Below are 24,609 nucleotides of genomic sequence, written 5' to 3' on the forward strand. Positions count from 1 at the left end.
TTAGGTAAACTACTTTTACTTGATTGCACCCATGTGATTAACATTTACCATCACCGAAGTGTATCAACTTGAAATTGAGCATGCAGATTATGCATATTCGCACAAACCTTTAATCCACAGAATGCATCTAGTGTCTATAGGCAGTTGATACCATATAACTGAAGAATTGGTAACTCATGTAAATCCCATCCACCTCCATAACTAGAGATGGTATAAGCAATTTCCCATCCTTGAGTATTAGCATCAGTTTGTAATTAACTGAAGATTTACTGATAAAAAGTTAGTGGAATAATGCTGAATACTGTTCGTCCACCATGATGATTATGATAGTTTCAGCTGGGAATAGCATAGTTCTGGTAACAATGACCACATGGTACTTCAGGGCTTACTTCTTTGCATGCTGTATAGTACTGATAGTGCAAAGGCCCAAATAGCACAGCTGAAAGCCAATATATTGTCAATTACACTTGATGAACAGAAGGCTGCTTGATAATAACAAGGTTGTTACAAGCTTCAATTAATTCCAATCTCTTGCCTCAGGGCGGAGTCCCAGACAAATTAATAGAGTTAAAGGTAAATCCCAATAATCAATAATTTCAGTTGGTATCAACTTTAATTTAACTGGACCGATGAGAACCCCAATTTCTCAAATAAAGTTTTGTGGCTGATACAGCTAATTTAGCAAAATACAGTGTTTAGAATATCATCCAGATAGGCCATAACAATGTTTTTTTAGCTCTGAGCAGCCGAAGCACTAGTTTTAGTAGTTTAGTAAATAACCTGGGAGCTGAAGTTAGCCCATTTTGCAACGCTTTTAACTGTATCATTGCCCCATCCAGCTAAATTTCAAATATCTCCCGTGCCCTGTGAATGAAAACTGACCCCGTGGAAGTTAAACAGTCACGAAGTTACCTTTTCAGATATGTCTATACTGCACATGCGAGTTGAGCTTGTTGACAATGAAGAGGCCACATCTGCCACAATAGCGAGCCTGCCTTGAGAGGCAACTCCAACCATATTTCTGAGACTGTCTCGTTTGTATACTGTGCAGTATAAACTAATTTCCTTCGTACAAAAACAAGTGTAAATATTACCTATTTGTAAATGGTCCACAACCCCATGTTTCGGAAAGAACCAGACCCACCTTCCTTCATGGTTATCGGTGGTTTTATGGTAAGCCCAAAGGCCCCCGATGCAGGTTCTATTTCCGTCCTTGATTTGGAGAGTAGGACTGCTGGTGTACGTGGATCCCATATTTTCCTGAGGACCGGTTTTGGGCCTTGACCTAACAGACCTGCGCCCAGCTTTCAAGCTGCCACCAGCTTCAGTGAACCGCTTCCTGCCAATGGAGGCGTGGGGTGTGTTGTCGTCGACACCTTGACTAGTCTGACAGCTTTGTTTCCTCATCCCGGTCTCACCTGTTTGGATAGTTTTCCCGTGAAGGGAAGATTCGGCGGCTGGACATTGCTGGCCTTACCTGAGCCTGTAAATTGGAATTGAAGGCAGGTCTAATGGTTCATTTTGAAGTGTGCCTTGCCCATCAAGACCAGTCAGTAATCTTTAAATTTTTTTTGAGTTTCATTTCCTGGGTTTACATGCCGCCTCCATTCTCACCCCAGATAGCGCTGTTCACTTCCGGCACTTTCAGGAACAATTTTCAGGTGCATGGTATCTCCCAGCCGCACCTGTTCCCAGGACATACTTCCGAGTTTAGAGTCATTTGCCAACTGACCCCTCGCACTCAACTTCACAGAGAGGGAGATTTGTAAGCAGCCCAGAAAAAGGTGCTGCCGCAGGCCCTCGAGGAGGCCTGCGCTGATATGGCTCCTCCATGGGCCATATCAGGATGGAGCATCACCTTAGTGGGATGAATACCAGCGGGCGTTATCCATGCTCCATAGGGTAAAACGTCCGAGGACGTACCCATGTCGGAGGGGAACCCTCCTGGCCTGACTTCAGTCTAGGCCTCTCAGACTCCTGTTTTAGCTCTTACCCTCCTCGGAGTCGGAGTCTGAAGTCGCCGCCGGCTACCCGCACTTCTGCTGTCCGTAGCCGTGTCTTCCACACGGTCCCCGTAGCTGAGGTTTCCCCCGAGCTGGGTTTACCCGCGGTCTTCCACACGGTCCCCGAAGCCGGATTTACCCGCGGTCTTCCCACACGGTCCACGAAGCCGGGTTCCGTGGTCCCCACAGCCGGGCTTCTCCCTGTGGTTGTTGCAGCCGGCATTCCCCATGGTCCCTGTAGAAGGGATCCTCGCGATGTCGGGTTTCCCCGAAGCTGGTTATCCCTGCTGTTTCGGCAGTCAGGATTTCCCCGTGGTCCCTGAAGAAGGGCTTCCCTTGTGGTTGGGCTTCCCCTGAGCCGGATATCTCCGTGGCTTTGCAGCCGGGGTTTCCCTGCGGTCACGGAAGAAGGGCTTCCCCGCGATGTCTGTAGTCGGGCTTCCCCCGAGCCGGATATCCCTGCAATATTCGCAGCTGGGATTCCCCCCCCACCCGCGGTCCCTGTAGTAGGGAGCCGGGTGGAGCCGGGTTTTCAACCCCAGAACGCCTCCAGCCAGAACTCTGCAAGAGCTTCCCGCAATCGGCAATGGACCTGTAAAAATGTTGAAAAACTTACCTTCAGGTTTGAGCTGGTGGAGCAGCGCGCCACCAGCCCGTCGTTGCGCAATGCGATAGACGATATGATGCGCATGCATGCTGGCGGGGTCTTCACGTAGTCACTCACGTGACTCCGAAGTAAAATTTTGGATTTGATCTCTCTCCCATAAACCCAACACAGTAGGGAGTATGTTAAAACCTACAAGGCATCACAATGGTTTGGTATTGGCTTGCCGGTTCCCTTCATACATTTTTTATAGTGACAGATTAAAATAAATTATTATCATAAATTTCCATCTGTAAAAATAGAAAGGAAACAAAAATAGCTATGGATACTATGAGTTTCAAAGTAAAAGAAGTACTGGCACTTTTGAAAAATATAAAAGTGGATAAGTCTCCAGGTCCTGACAGGATATTCCCTAGGACATTGAGGGAAGTTAGTGTAGAAATAGCCGGGGCTATGACAGAAATATTTCAAATGTCATTAGAAACGGGAATAGTCCCCGAGGATTGGCGTACTGCGCATGTTGTTCCATTGTTTAAAAAGGGTTCTAAGAGTAAACCTAGCAATTATAGACCTGTTAGTTTGACTTCAGTGGTGGGCAAATTAATGGAAAAGATACTTAGAGATAATATATATAAGCATCTGGATAAACAGGGTCTGATTAGGAACAGTCAACATGGATTTGTGCCTGGAAGGTCATGTTTGACTAATCTTCTTGAATTTTTTGAAGAGGTTACTAGGGAAATTGACGAGGGTAAAGCAGTGGATGTTGTCTATATGGACTTTAGTAAGGCCTTTGACAAGGTTCCTCATGGAAGGTTGGTTAAGAAGTGTAGATGGTTTATGCATGCAACCTATAATGTAGCTACCTCATCACCACTAACCACGCCCCATCATATTAGTATAACTGTGGTATCCTCCCTTTGTTTCCTCCCACTTGGTCCCGGTACGCCTGAAGGCTGGATGCAGTCAGTGCTGGGACGTGTGTGCCATGTGCTATAATAAACTCTTAGTAAAGGTTACAGTGTGTCAGCAATCACTCCTTTACAAGAAGGTTCAACTGTTGGGTATAAATGCAGGAATAGCAAGATGGATTCAACAGTGGCTGAATGGGAGAAGCCAGAGGGTAATGGTGGATGGCTGTTTGTCGGGTTGGAGGCAGGTGACTAGTGGGGTGCCTGAGGGATCTGTGTTGGCTCCTTTGTTGTTTGTCATGTACATCAATGATCTGGATGAAGGTGTGGTAAATTGGATTAGTAAGTATGCAGATGATACCAAGATAGGGGGTGTTGTGGATAATGAAGAGGATTTCCAAAGTCTACAGAGTGATTTAGGCCATTTGGAAAAATGGGCTGAAAGATGGCAGATGGAGTTTAATGCTGATAAATGTGAGGTGCTACACCTTGGCAGGACAAATCAAAATAGGACGTACATGGTAAATGGTAGGGAATTGAAGAATACAGTTGAACATGAGGGATCTGGGAATAACCGTGCATAGTTCCTTGAAGGTGGAATCTCATATAGATAGGGTGGTAAAGAAAGCTTTTGGTATGCTAGCCTTTATAAATCAGAGCATTGAGTATAGAAGCTGGGATGTAATGTTAAAATTGTACAAGGCATTGGTGAGACCAAATCTGGAGTATGGTGTACAATTTTGGTCACCCAATTATAGGAACGATGTCAACAAAATAGAGAGAGTACAGAGGAGATTTACTAGAATGTTGCCTGGGTTTAAACAACTAAGTTACAGAGATAGGTTGAATAAGTTAGGTCTTTATTCTCTGGAGCGCAGAAGGTTAAGGGGGGACTTGATAGAGGTCTTTAAAATGATGAGAGGGATAGTCAGAGTTGATGTGGACAAGCTTTTCCCTTTGAGAATAGGGAAGATTCAAACAAGAGGACATGACTTCAGAATTAAGGGACAGAAGTTTAGGGGTAACATGAGGGGGAACTTCTTTACTCAGAGAGTGGTTGCGGTGTGGAATGAGCTTCCAGTGGAAGTGGTGGCGGCAGGTTCGTTGGTATCATTTAAAAATAAATTGGATAGGCATATGGATGAGAAGGGAATGGAGGGTTATGGTATGAGTGCAGGCAGGTGGGACTAAGGGAAAAAAGTTGTTCGGCACGGACTTGTAGGGCCGAGATGGCCTGTTTCCATGCTGTAATTGTTATATGGTTATATGGTTATAAAAAGTGCGATAATCAGAAAATATGTGTGAGCTCATTTTATTTTATTTCAAAATTCATATCATCAAGATTGCAAATTTCATACACCCAGCTTTTGAAATAAACTAGTCACACTCCTGACAAGTTATTGCATTTAAATTCATTCTCTACAATCATTCACTTGTAATATGAATATAAATCATTTTGCAATTTTACCCATCCACCTATTAATATGAACACTTAAGCATATTAATAATCAACTCAAATTGGGTATTCTGAACAAATGAGATTGCAAATCACATTGCAAAGTATGGATGTCAATGGAAAAAGGACATCAGAGTTAATGAAGGATCTGCCCCAGAGAAACCATTTGGAGACCTGTAGCCAACAGCTTTCACAGAGCGAGGTGGTACTTTAGTAATTGGAGATTAATCAAAAGGGCCAGATTAATCAAGAGTCCCAAATTAAACCAGCGAAGTATCCAAGTGATGAGACTTGGTCATCCAACCAAGGTGGGGAATGAATGTATGAATATAGAAACAAGGACCCTTTCCAATCCGAAACATCACCCATCCATGTTCTCCAGAGATGCTGCCTGATCTGCTGGGTTACTCCAACATTTTGTTGTTTTCCTTTGAATATCAATAACTAGAATGGTCGTGGAAAATGAAGGTAATACTATGGCAACCAATAGTCAGGCTGCAACAGGATGAAGGAAGCCAGAATGGGGTTGAGTTGCATTGGCCTATCAACGTGTCATTGGAAGAGAACAGAAGGAATTGGAGGGTGATGGGTCTTGGAAACAGTGATTTACCTCCTAACCAAAATCTGAGATTGCAGAAAGACTCTAGGACCAAGTTCAGAATTTGGAGAACAAACAAAAGTCATAAGCCTGAATGAGACTGATAACTTCATGGGTCGTATACCATGCAAGGTGTGAGTGCATGCTCAGTAAAATAATCAACAGGTTATGCTCTTATCCCAAGGCTTAGATATATACTGACATCTCATTTGATCATCTTTATCTAGGTGTTATTTTCCGTTCTCGTTCTTCTGCCTTCCAGCATTTGACTCCTCGGGTTCTGAGGAGTAAAATAGAAAGATTAAACGAGAACTTACCGTTTGAAGTTTGATCTTTATTTTATGAGAAGTTGAAGTGAGGGACTATGTGAAGAACCTGCCGCCCGCATGCACGTCAATCTTCAGAGCACTATATGAAACCACAGACCACTTGCAGGAACTTAAACTATAGAAAGATTAATAACCCTTGACTTACCGAATTATCTTTATGAGATCCAGGGTTGGGTGTGGAGGGCACGTAGTCCCTCACTTCAACTTCTCATAAAATAAAGATCAAACTTCAAATGGTAAGTTCTCGTTTAAGCTTTCTATTTTATATTGAAGTCTCACGAGAGACTACGTGAAGCCTTCGAAGCTCTGTGGTTTCATGCAGTAAACCAATCTGTGTGTTATAATGCTTAAACAGATAAATCATAAATAGTAGAAAAGATATGGGCTATCAACAACTTTCCTTCATTTCATAGGTACTAGTAAGCTCAGTGTATCTTTTTACATAATTGACACCCCTAATCTCCAATCTGGCGGGTATGCTGTCAACTCCAACTTACCCAACCGTGCCCGTTTGCTTTATGAGTTTATTCATAAAAGCTGTCTCTATGTCAGATATGACTCAGTGATCCAGACGGAGATTGTGTAAAGACTGTGCTCTTTATACTGAAATCAGTTGTCATAAGCATAATTAACAAAATATATTCCTCCAACATTAGGCATACAGTGAATGAATATCTGCATAATAATTTATACTGATTACAGCGTTTTGGAAAAGTCCCAGCTGAGAGGAAGACAGCAAAATACTGAAAATATTGGGGGGGGGGGGAAATGACTTCAGGACAGTTTGTTAGGAAAATGAAGGAAATGGTAACAGAATACTTATACAGCTGAGTGAGTATAACTTTATGGCTGAGAAATTGTGTTCAACCAATTGATGATTTATTTGACAAAGTAACTAGCATGTTAGATAACAAGAAAGCCAATGGATGTAGCAAATTTTGTTATACATAATTTGGTCCGTGAAGTGCCACATAAAAGATTACCACATTAGATAAGCACCTGTGGACTTGAAGGTAATAGAATAGAATAGAATAGAATAGAATAGTTTCTTTATTGTCATTGTAACATGAACCATGTACAACGAAATTGTAAAATGTCAGCCAGTCAGTGCACCATTCAAACATTTCTAAAAGCTAACGATACATACAAGGTAAAATATTTAAAAAAAGATAAACAACTAAAATAAATATCATAAAAATAGCACGCATAAACACCCAGCCCTACATCCTTCTGTCGATTTCACAGTCTCTTAGTATGTATCGCCCCTGCGTTCCTTGGCGGCTACATTTAGTGCCTTTATAGCAGTGGGGTAAAAACTGTTTTTAAGTCTGTTTGTCCTTGTCCTTGTAGATCTGTATCGTCTGCCTGACGGTAACAGTTCAAACAGGGAGTGTCCGGGGTGGGAAATGTCCTTTATAATACTCTGGGATGTTTTGATGCAGCGGGAACTGTGTAAGTCCTCCAAGGTAAGGAGAGGGCAGCCGACAATCCTCTGGGCGTTGTCAATGGCCCTCTGGATAGGTTAAGTCCAGGGGTTCAGATATGGGTCTTTATGTGTGGGCCAGATATATTGTCAGTGCAGCGGGGCTAGGAGCAAGGCCAAGTGTGCATCCAGAGTCAAGGTCTGGAATAGTACTAGGTGTGCAGTCAAAGCTGGACAATGGGAGTGTTCAGCACTGGGAACCTAAGCAGGTAAGCATCTATGATCAGGGTAGAATAGGGAGCCAGGTGTAAGGCTGGACTCAGGGTCAGGAATGAGAGAAGATATGCAACTGGAGTCGGGGTCAGGAGTAGTACCAGGTGTGCAGTGAGACCCAGGTTGGTCAACATGGGCCAAGTATTTGATTTTAATCTGTTTCCATACATGAATATACTAAGAACATTCATGTGCTGCACCTGTTGATCAGAGCCTGGCTCTACTGTGTAATGTAATTAGGAATGTAATTTGGCCTAATTTTATTCATAGCTTATCTAATTTAAAGCATAAATATTGCATTCAAGTGTTAGTTAAAAGACTCGTTACAGCATGCACGAGATTGCATAATTTCAAGCTGATAAATGCAAAAGCTCCATACCAATGGGAGGGGGGACACCCCCCTCCCACACCCTCCCCCCACCTCGGATGCTGCGCGTCCTTGGGCTTGGTCTTTTACAATTTCTCACTCCCAACTCACCCAATGTTGGCAGCCCTGGTGTTGGATTCCCTTCTGGAATATTGAGTACTTCCAGGAGCTATGAGAACAATCACATTGATTTATTGTATGCCAATGTTCATATTAACTGTGGACAAAAAATAATAATTTATAATGCCATTATAATGCATGCATCACGATCCAAGCATAAGTGTATAATGTGGAAGATTGAAAGTAAATTTATATCCTCAAATATAGATTAACCACTACAATTAAGATTAATAATGACAAAATAATAAGGCAAAGAGAAATTGGGAGAAATAATGGGAAGATTTACTGGAAACCTGACCTGGCATGTTCCAGAAAAGCAAATAACGCACTTCTTTCACAGTTGCCTGTCCTGAAGTTATGAATATTTAATCTTTGGAATTGTACTTTTAGCATTAACACAGGGGTTGCTGTTGCAAAGGGATTTGGATTTAACTGTGCAGCTGTTTAATACAAATTGAATTTAATAGGCATTTGGACAGGTACATGGAAAGGAAAGTTTAGAGGGATGTGAGCCAAATGTGGGACTGGTGTAGATGGGGCTTCATTGTCGGTATGTGCAGATTGGGCCGAAAGGTCTGTTTCCATGTCATATGACTCTATGACTCTATCTAAAACCCTTGCCAATCATGGAGGAGGACTTTCCAAAGCACCCATCGATCATAACTTTCTAATATATGTAGACGTAAGAAATTGCAGATTCTGGAACATTGAGCAAAAAAGAAAGTGCTGGAGGAACTCAGCAGGTCAGGCAGCATCTGTGGAGGGAAGGGATAGATGACATTTCAGGTTTGGACCTTTCTTCAGACTGATTGCATAGAAGAGAGAAAGCAGGAATCCCCAAGTCTCATATTATCCTTTTTAGCCCATCCCCTTCCACCCACAACCCTCCCTCCAGCTTTTCATTTCACTCCCTCACTTCTTTCCACTTTTCCAGTTCATTTTATCTAATCCACCTAGAATTACGCAGAGGTTTCCATTTTGTCATTGCTTGTCAACTGATACTAGTCAATCCGGGAGTGAATTGCATATAATATTCACTTTTCACCATGAATAACGTTGAACAACTTGCCAGTAACGACAAAGAAGCCCCATTATACACCAGTTCCACCTGCCTGCATTTGACCCATATCCCTCTAAACATTTCCTATCCATGTACCTGCCCAAATGTCTTTTACATATTGTTATAGTACCTGCCTCAACTACCTCCTCTGGTTGCTCGTTCCATATACACTCCATTGCTTTTACTGTTCTAAACATGCTTGTCTACCTAACAACATGCAATTTAATTAAAATTAATTTTATAGATGCATAATCCATGGCATCTGCTGTCATATATGCCTTCAAAAATTATCTCTCAGTTGGCTCCTGGTTCATAACTAAGCACCCTATGGTGGAATTTGGTCTCTACTGCTCTCTTGTAAGGGCTTGAATGGCTCCTTTGTCATATTTGTGAACAGAACTAGACACAATACTCGATTTGTGATTTAACCAGAGCACTGTAACGGTTTTATCATGACTTCCTCTGTTCTAAAATTGTTTCCAACTTTTAAGCCGCTTGACTTTACCTGACTGATTTCTTAGAATTGAAGCTCAAAGGGTTTCTTTTAGTTACATTTTGTGAAATTGCTCACACAGAGATACAAACGGCATTTGTAGTATCCTTCATTGTAGCACCCTTCAATGTCAATTAGTAACAATGTATAATTACACGGGTGTAAGATATTTGAAAAAGATACGTGGTGTTTAGTTTCAGACACAGTTTTCCTACACCCTTTATGAGCGCATTGTCGGTGGGAATATTAGCTCAACTTTTAATTCAGAGCATGTATGCAGGAATGGCAGGGTGAAGGGGATTAAGTAAAATGACACAAAATGCTGGAGTAACTCAGCGGGTCAGGCAGCATCTCTGGAGAACGTGGACAGGTGACATTTCGGGTTGGGACCTTTCTTCAGTCTGTAACATCATCTATCCATGTTTTCCAGAGGTGCTGCCTGAACCGCTGAGTAACTCCAGCACTTTTTTGACTTTTTTTGTAAACCACCATCTGCAATTTGTTGTTTCTCTATTAAAGGGAATAAGTGACAGATTTACATAGCCAATACCTACCAGTTATGGACATTTTAGTTACCTACCTTTAGTTACAAAATTCCAAGGCAAGCTTCTCTCCCCGAATCCTAAAAGAACAAAAAGCTAAAAGCTGGCAGGTCCAAGCAGATTATCATTGGGGAATCAAGAAAATGGATTTTGCCTGTATGGTAAGTGTGGTACAGAGTGACATACATTGGTGGGAAGGGAAGAATTGGGGCTGCAACCTTTTACATGTGTCCTCGAGATTTCCCCTGAATTACCCATTGGATTTATTGATGATTGCCTTTCAATCCTAACATATGGTTTTGGGCTTTCCCAGAAAAATCTTCTCCACTGCAAGCTTATTATAATCCTTGATCACTTTAAATAACTTTTCAGAAAAAAGGGACCAGCTTCCTCATCTTTTCCAGAATTGTATATCCTTAGTTTTGGAACCATGGGAAACTTAACATATTTTCTTACAACATGGAAGGAAATAATTTGTTGCATCGAGTATGTGGAATTTGTTGCACCCAAGGAAACCCATGTATGAGTTTGTACGTTATTCCCATAACCTGCGTGGGTTTTCTCCAAGGTCTGCGGTTTCTCCGATACCCCAAAGATGTACAGTTTTGTAGGTTAGTTGGCTTGATATAAATGTAAACTGTCACTAGTAATAATAATAATAATAATAAATTTTATTTTCGGGCGCCTTTCAAAATCTCAAGGACACCTTACAGAAATTAACAGAAGAGAAAAAATATATAGTCGGAGTAAAATAAATAATAAGGACATCACCAATACACAAATTAAAGACAGAAATCGCTCCAAAGACAAAAAATCAAAAAAACACAATGTGAAAGAGAGAGCAGCGGCAGCTAAAGCGCGCCAGCGTCCACTCTCCCTTCCGACAACCATCTTGGACACAGACTAACATTTAACTTACAGATAGGAAAAAATCATCCCCCCACAGTGGTTACCACTGTGAGGGAAGGCACAATGTTCAGTCCCCATCCCCAGTTCACCCAAAGTCAGGCCTATTGAGGCCACCGCTATCGCCTCTACGGAGGCCCGATGTTCCTGGCCGTTCTGGCCGGGTGGTGTTGCCCCGGCGTCGGGAGAGTCCTCTCAGCGGCTGGGCCACCTGGAACGGCCGCTTCCTAGCTGGGGACCGCGGCTTCCGAAGCCGACAAGGCCGTGCCGGGTTGGAGCTCCCAGGCTCCCGATGTTAAAGTCGGCGCCGCCCGCTCCGCTCCGCAGACCCGCAGCCCGGAGGTGTTGATCTCGGCGGTCACAGCTCACCCGAGCTCCAGCGCGTCAATCCAGCACGGCGACCCAGGCAAGGCATCGCCTGCTCTGCTCCACGATAGCGCTCCAGCGCTGTGCCGCCACCGAAGCCGAGGTGCTGTGCGGTCCCCGCCAGGAAACGGTGCTCCAAGCCCGCTGGTAGGCCACGAGGACGGGTCGACGGGCAGCCCGGAGAAAAAGCTGCCTCACCGACCAGGTAGGGACCTAGAAGTAGAATTGCCCCCTACCCACCACATTAAAAAGTCAATTTCTCCAACGGATGAAACACTAGTGTGCGGGGATCGCTGATCGGTGCAGACTCGGTGGGCCGAAGGGCCTGTTTCTGTGCTGTACCTGCAAACAAAATTAAACTAAACATGGTCACAAAACATGCAAACTCACACAGACAGCATCAGAGGTTCAAGTTCAAGTGAGTTTATTGTCATGTGTCCCTGTATAGGACAATGAAATTCTTGCTTTGCTTAAGCACACAGAAAAATAGTAGGCATTTACTACAAAACAGATAAATGTGTCCATATACCATGATATAAATATATACACACATGAATAAATAAACTGGTAAAGTGCAAATAACAGAAAGTGGTTATTAATAATCAGAGTTTTGTCCGATCCAGGTTTAATAGCCTGATAGCTATTAAGGTCAAGATCAAACCTGGCTCGTTGGCGCTGTGAGGCAACAGCACTAACCACTGCTTCACCCTTAATGCAACTGTGCCAATAATTGTGTATTTTCCATAAATATTGCAGCCAAAACTGTGCACTGTGCTCTAAGCATTATCCAAACAAGGTATGATACGTAAAGCATTATGGTTTTTAATTCAATTTTTAATGCATTTTAATTCTTTTCCTCTTAGAAAAAAATGATCTCATTACTCGTTTTCCCTTTTCTAGTGCATTATATCCGAATCATTACTTCTAATGACTTGTCTAGCTGTATCTCTATTGGTTATTCCTGGAAGCAAGACACAATATAGTCAATAAAAGCAAATAAAATGTTCAAAATATAGCTTTCCAGCAATATGGGGCTGAATCTTATTATGTCAGCTGGAGCTGATTAACTTTCAAAATTATATTTTCTGCATAGCTGAAGTGCTAATCTATTCCGTTTCTTTCTGTAGTTCTTGCCTGGATCTAAAGGATTCCTCTTCAATTATCAAACTTAACCAGGCATTAATTACAACTTGCCCATTAAGAAGCCAGCTCTCAAATACATATTCATTCAGTTTCAGCATCATTTTTTAAAATAGATCTCGTCACTGTTCCGAATCTATTCTCTGTTTCATTTTCAGACAATTGTAATTCCTCAGGTAGAAGAGTTGAAACTTAGATATTTGATCGTAACCATAGGAACCAGCTTTCTAACTCAATAAAAGCCAGATATATTGAGTTATATTAATAGAGCAAAAAAAAAAATCACCAAAGACAATTGCTGAGCATGCTCCAAAGTGTTCCTTGGAGATGATGGACACTTCATGATCTACATTTATTCATCTGTTTCAATGTAAACCATTTTAATGATTAAACAATAAGCATTTACTCAACTGTAACAACCAGAGACAACTGGCACTGTTATATCAATGATTTGGTTGAGAATATACATGACATCATGATTACATTTGCAGATGACACTAAAGTAGGTGGCATCTTAGACAGTGAAGATGGTTATAAATAATTACTGTGGCATCTTAAGTGGCCCGGTGAATGTATAATGCTGTTTAATCAGATAAGTGTAAGGTGTTGCGTTTTGGGAAGTCAACCCAGGGCAGGACCTTTACAGTGAACGGTAGAGCTCTGGGAAGAATTGTGGTGCAAAGGGATCTAGGAATACAGGTATATCATTCCTTGAGAGTGTTATCACAGGTAGATCGGGTGGGGAAGAAAGTTTTTGGCACATTGACCTTCATCACGGTAATGAGTATAGAAGTTGGGACATATTGATACAGTTGTAAAAGACCCTAAGGAATCAACAATACATTTTCACTGTCTAATATTTTAGGTGCAATGAGTAAAATAACATGGAAGGGAAAACAGAGAAAGAGTTAAACGAAATGGAAGAAGACAGGAAAGAGAAAGAAGAAATTATTGTTATGGGAAAGGGAACATATTTCAATAATGAAACTTCAACTTCAGCAGTTAAGATGTTTGGTTAACTAAAGGCCAGGACTAGCTACACTTTTACTGGCATTTCACATGGACAATCAAAGTCATGAGTGCAGCCCTGCAAACTAACATGGGGCATCACAAGTATCATATAAATCTTTTCACTTGTAGTTGTGTGTCACTTAGTTTCCTCAACCGAAAACCATGTGGTTTTTGGATCATGGCCAATATGGGCCAATAGCTTTTTATCGATTTTTGAGATTTAGACTCCTCAACAGACATCTGTACTGTCAGCATATCCAAGCTAAACATCAATTCTTACATAAATCATCCAAAGTCCTTGATTAGATTCGACCCTTTAACCCTTTATGGTGACGGTTATTTCCAATATTAACCAGCCAAATCTTTTAATTAGAATCCACTTTCAAATATTTATTACTATCTGAAAGATATCCAACTTCCTCGATTAGCTGCAGTGTGTTGCTCTTGGGAAAGGTTTGCTTTATTTCTCATTAGAAACATACAGTCGGTGGAAGTTCAATGCAAGTTTTAATTTGGAGTCTGGTGAATTTCATCATGTGAAGAACTGAAACAATTGAAATAAAACTATTCATGGAAAGAGGAAGTTGTACTTGCTGAAACATTGCATCAGTCATATATCTTGAGTTGGGGGCTGGGTTTCCAGCAGTTTTATTGAGAACCCATTTTTGACCTTGAGGCCACCTTGGCTGTATCTTTCTCCAAAAGAGGAAGTTAGCTTGTAGAGCACAGGCATTAGACACCTAATGTGCACCACTGTGAAAGTGGCGAGGTTTAAGCGCTCCTGTGGGGTAGCAGATATTTCTTAAGCCCTTGTCCCACTGTACGAGGTAATTCAAGAGTTCTCCCGAGTTTTCCCCTGATTCGAACTCGAAGAGTGGCCGTAGCGGGTCCGTAGGAGCCCGTGGATGTATCGTAGTGGCTCGTAATGCTAACGGTAGTTACTTGGGACATCCGGTAAACTCGTGACATTTTTTCATCCCTGCAAAAAATGTCCACGAGTAAAAAAATACTCGTGATGAAAAAAATTGTTACTTTTTACTCGTACGGGCCGCTATGAGATCCACGAACTCCTACGGACCCGCTAAGGACATTCTCTGAGTTCGAATCAGGGTAAAACTCGGGAGAACTCTTGAATTACCTCGTACAGTGGGAACAGCAACTTCCCCTCCCCAGCCTGTGGTTGAGAGCTGACTGCATTTCCAAGCTGCAAACTCAACCACCCATGCTACCTCAGCTCATCCGCCTTCGCCTTCTCTTGCTGTATGTGATGTTGCTGCAAATCACCACCGCCTCATTGCAAAACCAGGGCTGCCAACTCTCACGCTCAGGGAGCGGTGCAAGCAGAAGTATCGGCGAGAGCAGATGCGGACGGGGAGCTGGGGCTGGCGAGTGTTTGCCGGGCTGGCGAGTGTTTGCGGGGATGGCGAGTGTTTGCTGGCTGGCGAGTTGCTTGCTGCATGGAGCAGCCTCAGTGCAAGAGACCCGGGCCGTCGGAGGCGTCGGAAGCGTTGCGCCGCTGCCATTAATCTCTCTGCCGAATTCGCCCTGGTGACTAGCATGGATCAGGCAGTGTCTCTGGAGGGAAGGAATGAGTGACATTTCTGGTCGTGACCCTTCTAAGGGTCTCGACCCGAAACCTTTATAAGGGTCTCGACCCGAAACGTCACACATTCCTTCTCTCCAGAGATGATGCAGGTCCTGCTGAGTTGCTCCAGCATATTGTGTCTCTCTTCGTTTTAAACCAGCATCTGCAGTTCCTTCTCACACAATGAGACCTAACAAGATGACTTTGAAGCTAGTGCCACTCGGGTGGGGGAGGGACGGAGAGAGAGAGGATGCTAAAGAAATTGATATCCAAACTCAATCGGTGAAATTAGTTGATATCTGTCTTTAAATTGATATTTTGTTCATCTTTAAATGTAAGTCTTGGATTCACGTATCGCGGGAACAAATAAGCAAAGGCAAGATGGTAAATATAAACTACAAATTAACTTCAGAAAATTAAATTTGTAGAGATGAACTTTGCCCTTCACTTTACAAAGAATAACGTCAGGGATTATGCAGTAAATGCCATTCAAATACCCTGCAACCTTGGGATAATATTGTTCATGTTTAAATCCGATAGGTAAGTCTTGATGTGTTCAATATTATAATCAGTTCGGCCCCTCGAGTCCATGCCGACCATCGATAACACTGGTTCTATGTTATCCCATTTTCTGATCCACTCCCTACACACTAGGGGACAATTTACAGAGGGCCAATTAGCCTACAAACCAGCACATCTTTGGGATTTGGGATATGGGAGGAAACCGGAACACCTGGAGGAAACCCACACTGTCACAGGGAGAACGTGCAAACTCCACACAGACAGCACCCAAGACCAGGATTGAACCCAGGTCTCCGGCGCTGTGGGGCATTAATTGTAATGCTAATACTTGGGCCTCTGCTGAATTCTCTGCCTTCAAATGGGGGTGGTTGGAGAAAGCATCCTGCTTGCCTGCTAGATTTTTACTTATTGTAACGGCAGGAAAAATGTTCCTGATGTTGGGGGAGCTCAGAACCAGATGTCACAGTTTAAAAATAAAGGGTAGGCCAGTTAGGACTGAGATGAGGACAAACTTTCTTCACCCAGAGCGTTGTGAATCTGTGGAATTCTCTGCCACAGAAGGCAGTGGAAGCCAATTCACTGGATTCACTTGGATACCCCCAAGGCGAATGATCAGTGATCGCTCAGCCCCCCCCACTTTCAAAACTGCTCCATGGCCCCTGGTTCAGACAGAGAGCACTGCCAGATGTGAGCGGGTAACTGAGGCCAGTTGTCGGCAATGTCTGGATCCCAATGATCAGCGCTTTGTGTTTTGGAGTTGGCTAATGTTATTGATTTTTTAATTAGCCTGATTTGTAATTAGTTGACAAAACCTTAATTTATTAATCTGGAATATCCAGGGGAATGGGATAAGTGTAATATTAAAATTACATGCAAGGTGTCAGGCTGTCTGTCACAACATACAACCCCGATAACCCATTATTTCCTTCAGTTAAATAGTGGGAAGGTAGCACTATTGTCATTTGCCACTCAACTATTATGTTTGTTTACCTCACTGACTATTTCCAACCCCCCCCCCCCCCTCAATTTCCTTTGACAGGTTGAATAGAAATGTCTCCAATCACATTGTTTTATTAATTGAACATCATAGATGAACATCCTCGAGGAGTGTAATCAGATGGAAACTGATTCAGATGTGATGTTTAAGAACTTGTTCAAATAAGAGGCATATTTTAAAGGAGTGACAGAGATACTTGCAGGGGAATGTATGAGGAGATTATTATTTGTCTTTAGTTTTAGCTTGAACCAGGACATCTGAAGATTCAAAGTTAAATATAGTAATTGTGCTGATACTGACCTTAAGCAACCACGTAATGAATATCATCCATTCCGGAGGTTTTATTTTTCTGATGCCTTTTAAACTTCACTTGGATTTCAATCATTTCAATGTAAATGTAATTGGGAATGGGGAGCATTGGAACAAAAAATTGCCCTCGGTACATATTAACTGTAATATAATAATGTATGCATGTTGGTAGGTGCAAACAAAACAAAGATCTTTTTATCATTGGTAGATAAAACGCTGGGGAAACTCAGCGGATGAGGCAGCATCTGTGGAGCGAAGGAAATAGGCAATGTTTCGGGCCGAAACGATGTAGGGGGGAGGGAGGGGCGGGTAGAAGAAAGGAAGAGGAGGAGCCAGAGGGTTGAGGGAGAGCTAGAGGGGGAGGAGACATTAAGGGTCCTTGAATGAAGTCAAGGGGGGAGGTAAAGCAACAAGTCACCACATCTTCCCATCTCCTCCCCTGTCTGCTTTCTGCAGAGACTGCTCCCTCCATAACTCCCTGGTCAATTCGTCCCTTCCCACCCAAACCATCCTCTCCCCGGGCACTTACCCTTGCACGAGATTGCATAATTTCAAGCTGATAAATGCAAAAGCCAATGTTGGCAGCCCTGACATTGGGAACAATTTTCCTGCATCTAGCTTGTCCAGTCCTTTTATAATTTTATATGTTTCTATAAGATTCCCTCTCATCCTAAATTCCAGTGAAAACAAACCCAGTCAATCCATTAATTCCTCTTATGACAGTCCCGCCATCCTGGGGATTAACCTCGTGAACCTACGCTGCACTGCCTCAATAGCAAGGATGTCCTTCCTCAAATTAGGTGACCAAAACAGCACACAATACTCCAGATGTGGTCCCACCAGGGCCCTGTACAACTGCAGAAGGAAGGACCTCTTTAATCCTATACTCAAATCCTCTTGTTATGAGTGCCAACATTCCATTTCTCCTGTGACAAATCTATCTTATTTGTTTTTAAGAGTTTTTTTTAAAGTTTTCATGCAAGGATCAGTCAAGAACATACATGGAGTCTGTCCATTACCCTGCACAGATGCTGTCTGACCTTCTGAGCCCCTCCAGCAGTTTGAATTTTGCTCAAGGCCAACTCAACTCTGAGTCAGAATATTGAGAATTAAATCACACAGTGCCATCTGCTGACAAGATCTTGCTGCGGGATGGCATTTCTGTGCAGTGCTGAGTTGACAGAGGTGCTGCCTTTGGATGATATGTCGAGCAAAGTTCCTGTCTGCCGTCTTTGCTGGACATGAATGATCCTGTACCCAGATCATCCAACATCAGTGGCACGTAAATTAATGGAAAAGGACAAGATTCATTTACACTTGGACACACAGATATTGACCAGGCTGCCTTAGTCAGTATGTCATAGTCAGCGTGGCTTTGTTGTGGCAAGGACATGGCTGACTGATTGACCTTTTGGAGAAAGTAACTAAGTGTGTCGACAGGAGCAGTGCAGTTGAAGACTAAACACAAAGTGCTGGAGCAGCTCAGTGGTTCAGGCAGCTTCCATGGAGGGAATGCATAGATGACCATTCTTCAGAGTCTGAAGGAGGTCCCGACCCAAGTGATCCCTATTCATTCCCCGCACGGATGCTGCCTAACCCACTGAGTTACTCCAGCACTTTGTATTTTGCTCAAGATTCCAGCACCTGCAATTTCTTGTGCTGCAGTTGTAGTCTATCTGAATGTTTTTTTAAACGTTTTTTGACAAGATTCCAGATGAGAGATTTATCCAAACGCTAAGAGCCTCAGGAACATTTTGGCAAGTTTAATCTGAAAAAAATGTATTGGTGACAGGAGGCAGAGGATGATGGTCAAGTGGGATCCACAATTGAAAGCCTGTGATCAGTGTTGCCTGTAGGGATTGCCACTGGACCCCTGTTATTTGTTATGTACATTAATGATCTGAATGTAAATACAGAAGGCATCAGAAATGAAGATTGGTGACGTTGTATCTCATGATGTGAATAATCTTAAATCACTGATACTCATCAGTTGGTAAATTGGTCAGGGAATGATAGATTGAATTTAATCCTGAAAACTGTAAGTGTGACGATAACTGAAAATCTTTTGGAAGGCTAAGAATGTTAGAAAGCACTGAGGAATATAACGAGCTTGGTGTACAAATAAAATGGTCCAGAAGGTGGCAGCACAGGTAGATAAGGTGATAAGTAGGTATTGGTTCATAGAAACATAATACTGACGATGCTGGTTAATACACAAAGTTCAAGTTCAAGTGAATTTATTGTCATGTGTCCCTGATAAGACAATGAAATTCTTGCTTTGCTTCAGCACACAGAACATAGTAGGCATTTACTACAAAACAGATCAGTGTGTCCATATACCGTAATATAAATATACACACACATGAATAAATAACAGATAATTGGTTATTAATAATCAGAGTTTTGTCCAAGCCAGGTTTAATAGCCTGATGGCTGAGGGGAAGTAGCTATTCCTGAAACTGGTTGTTGCAGTCTTAAGGCTCCTGTACCTTCTTCCTGAAGTTAGCAGGGAGATGAGTGTGTGGCCAGGATGGTGTGGGTCTTTGATGATACTGCCAGCCTTTTTGAGGCAGCGACTGCGATAAATCCCCTCGATGGAAGGAAGGTCAGAGCCGATGATGGACTGGGCAGTGTTTACTACTTTTTGTAGTCTCTTCCTCTCCAAGGCGCTCAGGTTGCCGAACCAAGCCATGATGCAACCGGTCAGCATGCTCTCTACTGTGCACCTGTAGAAGTTAGAGAGAGTCCACCTTGACAAACCGACTCTCCGTAATCTTCTCAGGAAGTAGAGGCGCTGATGAGCTTTCTTGATAATTGTATTAGTGTTCTCGGACCAGGAAAGATCTTCAGAGATGTGCACGCCCTGGAATTTGAAGCTCTTGACCCTTTCAACCATTGACCCGTTGATATAAACGGGGCTGTGGGCCCCCATCCTACTCCTTCCAAAGTCCACAATCAGTTCCTTTTTTTTTGCTGGTGTTGAGGGCCAGGTTATTGTGCTGGCACCATATGGACAGTTGCTCGATCTCTCTTCTATACTCTGACTCATCCCCATCAGTGATTCGTCCCACAACAGTGGTGTCATCAGCAAACTTGATGATGGAGCTCGCACTGTGAGCGGCTACGCAATCATGAGTATAGAGTGAGTACAGCAGGGGGCTGAGCACGCAGCCTTGAGGTGCTCCCGTGCTGATTGTTATCGAGGCTGACACATTTCCACCAATATGAACAGACTGTGGTCTGTGAATGAGGAAGTCGAGGATCCAATTGCAGAGGGATGCGCGGAGACCCAGTTCTGCGAGTTTGGTAACCAGCTTGGAGGGGATGATTGTGTTAAATGCCGTGCTGTAATCAATGAATAACAGCCTGACATATGAGTTTTTGTTGTCCAAGTGGTCCAGAGCGGAGTGGAGGGCCAGCGAGATCGCATCCACCGTTGATCTGTTGTGGCGGTAAGCGAACTGCAGTGGGTCCAGGTTTTTGTCGAGGTAGGAGTTGATTTGCTCCATGATCAACCTCTCAAAGCACTTCATCACCACCGGCGTTAGTGCCACTGGTCGATAGTCATTGAGGCACGTCACCTTACTCTACTTGGGCACTGGTATAATTGATGCTCTTTTAAAGCAGGTGGGGACCTCAGATCTCAGAAGTGAGAGGTTGAAAATGTCTGTTAAAAACTCCAGCCAGTTGGTAACCATAGAGGTAGGTGGGTCTGGTTCTTGTAGGAACATATTAAATAAGAATCACCTACAAGTTGGGGGGAGATTACACTTGTTTCTGAAGGAATGGTATGGGATAACATTAGATCTGTTTATACTGCGCAGAAAACAAGGGTTTCAAATTTAATTCCTTCCCAATTTGCGTCCACCCACTCAGCATACACCAAGTCGGGCACTCATTTTCTCACAAAAAGAGAATTTGGAGGTACAGGCAGAAATTGAAAAATTATACAAAAAAGTGGTAATTGAGAAAGCGGTTCACCAACCTCACCATTTCGTGTCTAATATTTTTCCTAGGTCAAAGAAGGATGGAGGATGTCGAATCATCCTTGACTTGATGAGCCTTAACCCCTTTGTACAGTATAAACATTTCAAAAAGGAAACTTTTGTTACTGCCAAACAACTGATTTCCAGAGGATGTTATATGGCATGTATAGATCTTAAAGATGCATATTACTCAGTGCCTGTTCATAGGGATCATCGGAGATATTTGAAATTTAGCTGGATGGGCAATGATGGCAATTTAAAGCACTGCCTAATGGTTTAACCTCGGCCCCTATATTATTTACAAAGCTTTTAAAACCAGTACTGGGGCTACTCCGGGTTCAGGGTCATATTGTAATGGCTTATTTGGATGATATCTTAATCATAGGAAAGACTTGGGAAGCAGCTGAATTATCTGTTTCAGTTGTTAAACTCATGTTTGAGAGATTAGGGTTTCTCATTCATCCAGTTAAATCCAAATTGATACCAGTTAGAGTTATTGATTATTTGGGATTCATTATTAACTCAACTCACATGTCAGTGACTCTGCCCATGGGCAAGAGATTAGACTTAATTGAAGGCTGTAACAAGCTCATGGAGGAGCAGCAACCTTCAATTAGACATGTGGCCAGCTTGATTGGCGAATTAGTGGCTTATTTTCCAGCTGCACGGTTTGGACCTTTGTATTACCAAATTTTACAACGTGCGAAGGAGCAGCCACTCAGGATACATGCAGGTCATTTCGACAGACCCATAAAGTTATCAGTTGAAGCCATTGCTGAAGTGCAGTGGTGGATAATGAACATCTCAAGTTGCTCCAGCAAAATCTGGTTGAGGAACCTTCAGTTGTCTTACAGACTGATGTTAGTGCCCTAGGTTGTGGTGCTACTGATACCATCTTTAGCTGTGGAGGCAGATGGAATATGCATGAGGCATTTATCCTTCAATCACATGGGATTAACTATTTAGAGCTGTTGGGAGCATTTAATGGGCTTAAGGCTTATTGTACTACTATGCGTCATTTGCATTTTCAACTTCAGATTGACAACACTACGGCAGTGGCGTATGTTAATCACATGGGTGGAACCAAGTCGGAATCTTGTGATAGATTGACTAATCTTATTTGGCACTGGTGTATTACTAGAAACATTTGGGTTTCAGCTATCTACCTACCAGGTAAATTCAACATGGTGGCAGACACCAGGTCACGCAAATTCAATGACAACACAGAAAGGATGTTGAATCATGATGTATTTAATGATATTGTTGTTCGGTATGGATTGCCAGATATCGATTTGTTTGCATCCAGACTCAATCACCAGTTACCTAAGTATGTTTCATGGGAACCAGACCCATGGGCAGTAGCAGTGGATGCATTCTCGCTACACTGGGGTGGAATGTTTTTATATGCATTTCCCCCATTTTGCCTCATCAGTCGGTGCTTGCTAAAGATCAAGCAGGACTCTGCCTCAGGAGTGTTGGTGGTACCCGACTGGCCTACACAGCCATGGTTCCCTCTTGTTTTGGAGATAATAACACAGCCTCTTATGGCTGTCCCGAAACGTAGTGACCTACTGGTGCACCCTGTAACTGGGGATGAACATCCATTACATTACCGTATTGATCTGTTAATTTGCAGATTCTGAGGAGGCCATACCTGGGGCTTGGACTATCCGATCGTACCGTGGATGTGATCACTGTGGCCTGGAGGGATAGTACCAAAACACAGTACATTCTCATGTCAGGAAATGGGAGGTGTTCTGCTTACGGCGGAACATTACATATCACACGGCAGGCATCTCAGATGTGCTAGAATTTCTGTCAACGCTATATTTTGATGAAGGGTTGATGAAGAGTGCCATCAATAGTGCCAGAGGAGTGCCGTCATCATACTTATGGTTGGGGTCGGAACAACATTCTGTTGGATCTCACCCTTTAATATCCCGGTTTATGAAGGGTATTTTTAATTCCAATCCCCCCAGGCCCAGGTACTCTGAAATCTGGGATATGAGCATAGTACTCACGCTGCTTCGCCAGTGGGCTCCAGCCACATCCCTGTCGTTGCCCATATCACCCTTAAGGTGGTCATGCCCATGGCGCTGGTCTCAGCGCAATGGGTCCAGACGTTGCAGAAACTGGGGCTGGACAGGATGGTATCATCTGGAAATAACATTACGTTTTACATTTATGATTTAATAAAGCAGAGCAGACCAGGGTTGTCAGGGTTCAACCTTATTTTTTCGGCATACCCCACGGATTTACGACTGTGTGTAGTGTTGCACTTGCAATATTATATCAAGGTCACCAAGAGGCTCAGAGGTTCGGAATCAGCATTATTTATTAGCCACAAAAGCCGCATATGAAAGTGTCGGTGCAGACCGTTTCAAGGTGGCTGAAACAGGTTCTGGTTTGTGCAGGAATAGACACTGACAATTTTAAATCTCACTCCACCAGGGCGGCATCAACGTCAGCAGCGAGAGCAATGGACGTCCCTCTCGACCATATCCTTGCGGCCGCAGAATGGTCAAATGAACTGACTTTTCAAAGGTTCTATAACAAACCGCTTATCGAACCGGGGGTATTCGCCCATTCCATTTTAAGTTCTGTTTTATAGCTTCCCCCTGGGAGAGAGGGGTCGCTATTGTTTTTCTTTGTTAAATAAACCATTAACATATTCAAATCAATGCCATGGTTCAATGAATTGTTTATTCTTCACTCACCCTGAGTCAATTAATGCAGTGAGACGCCTGGATTCGTATCTACAGCATGAAATCACAGAGCTTTGAAATCTTCACGGAATCACTCACGTGACTCCAAAGTAAAATAGTAAGATTAGACGAGAACTTACCAGTTTGAAGTTTGATCTTTATTTTATGAGGAGTTACGATGAGTGATTACGTGCCCACCGCTACCAGCCCTCATATCACAAAGGTCATCTGGTAGTTCTAGGTTTCTAATCTTATTATGTTACTTCAATTACTGTTATTTGTGATTTCACACCGCTGCTTTGAAGATTGACATGCATGCGGACTAGCGGGGTTCTTCACGTAATCGCTCATCGTAACTCCTCATAAAATAAAGATCAAACTTCAAACTGGTAAGTTCTCGTTTAATCTTACTATTCAACCACACACAAGTACAACAGGAAGTGAAAAGAGAAGAATACCAGAGTACACGGGCTGCTTGCCTTCATTAGCCAAGATAGAGAGGGAGTAGATAGGTCATGTCCAACATGTAAAAACCATAGTTCGGCTGCAGCTGGATTAATGTATGTAGGTCAGTTGACACTCTTTATGAAGGCCATGATTGCATTAGAGAGAATGTCCAACCTGACATGTCATTTGTCCATTTCCCTCCACAGATGCTTGTGGTCCCGACCACGGGGGAAATGGAGAAGGACTGACCAAACTTTGTGCCTTCCACCACAGTGATGAATGCTGTGGTGGATGTTTGTGGTACATTTTTATTGTGCATTGTGTGTTCTTTTTTTATTGTACAGCTGCTGGCAAATACATTTCACTGCACTTTATGTGCAAGCGACAAATAAAACTTGACTTGAATTGACTCTCTGACCTGTTGAGGTCCTCCAGCAAACTATTTTTGCGAAGATT

The 24,609-nt window shown here is 42.9% G+C and overlaps 1 protein-coding gene across 2 annotated transcripts in view; it reads right to left on the bottom strand.

Moving 5' to 3' along the window:
• The window catches only part of LOC116989006 (eosinophil peroxidase-like), a 69,849-nt gene that overhangs the window by 40,158 nt on the left and 5,082 nt on the right, over window positions 1-24,609 (bottom strand). Inside the window, exon 1 of one of the 2 annotated variants that reach the window (XM_033046119.1) lies at window positions 2,804-2,816. The exons of the other annotated variant lie outside the window; for it this stretch is intronic. The gene's annotated coding sequence lies outside the window, so the exon portion shown is untranslated. Of the gene's footprint in view, window positions 1-2,803; window positions 2,817-24,609 lie in introns of those variants that run through there. 2 annotated transcript variants of the gene reach the window in all.

Source organism: Amblyraja radiata, chromosome 28, assembly GCF_010909765.2.
Source record: "Amblyraja radiata isolate CabotCenter1 chromosome 28, sAmbRad1.1.pri, whole genome shotgun sequence".
NCBI classification, from domain to species: Eukaryota; Metazoa; Chordata; class Chondrichthyes; order Rajiformes; family Rajidae; genus Amblyraja; species Amblyraja radiata.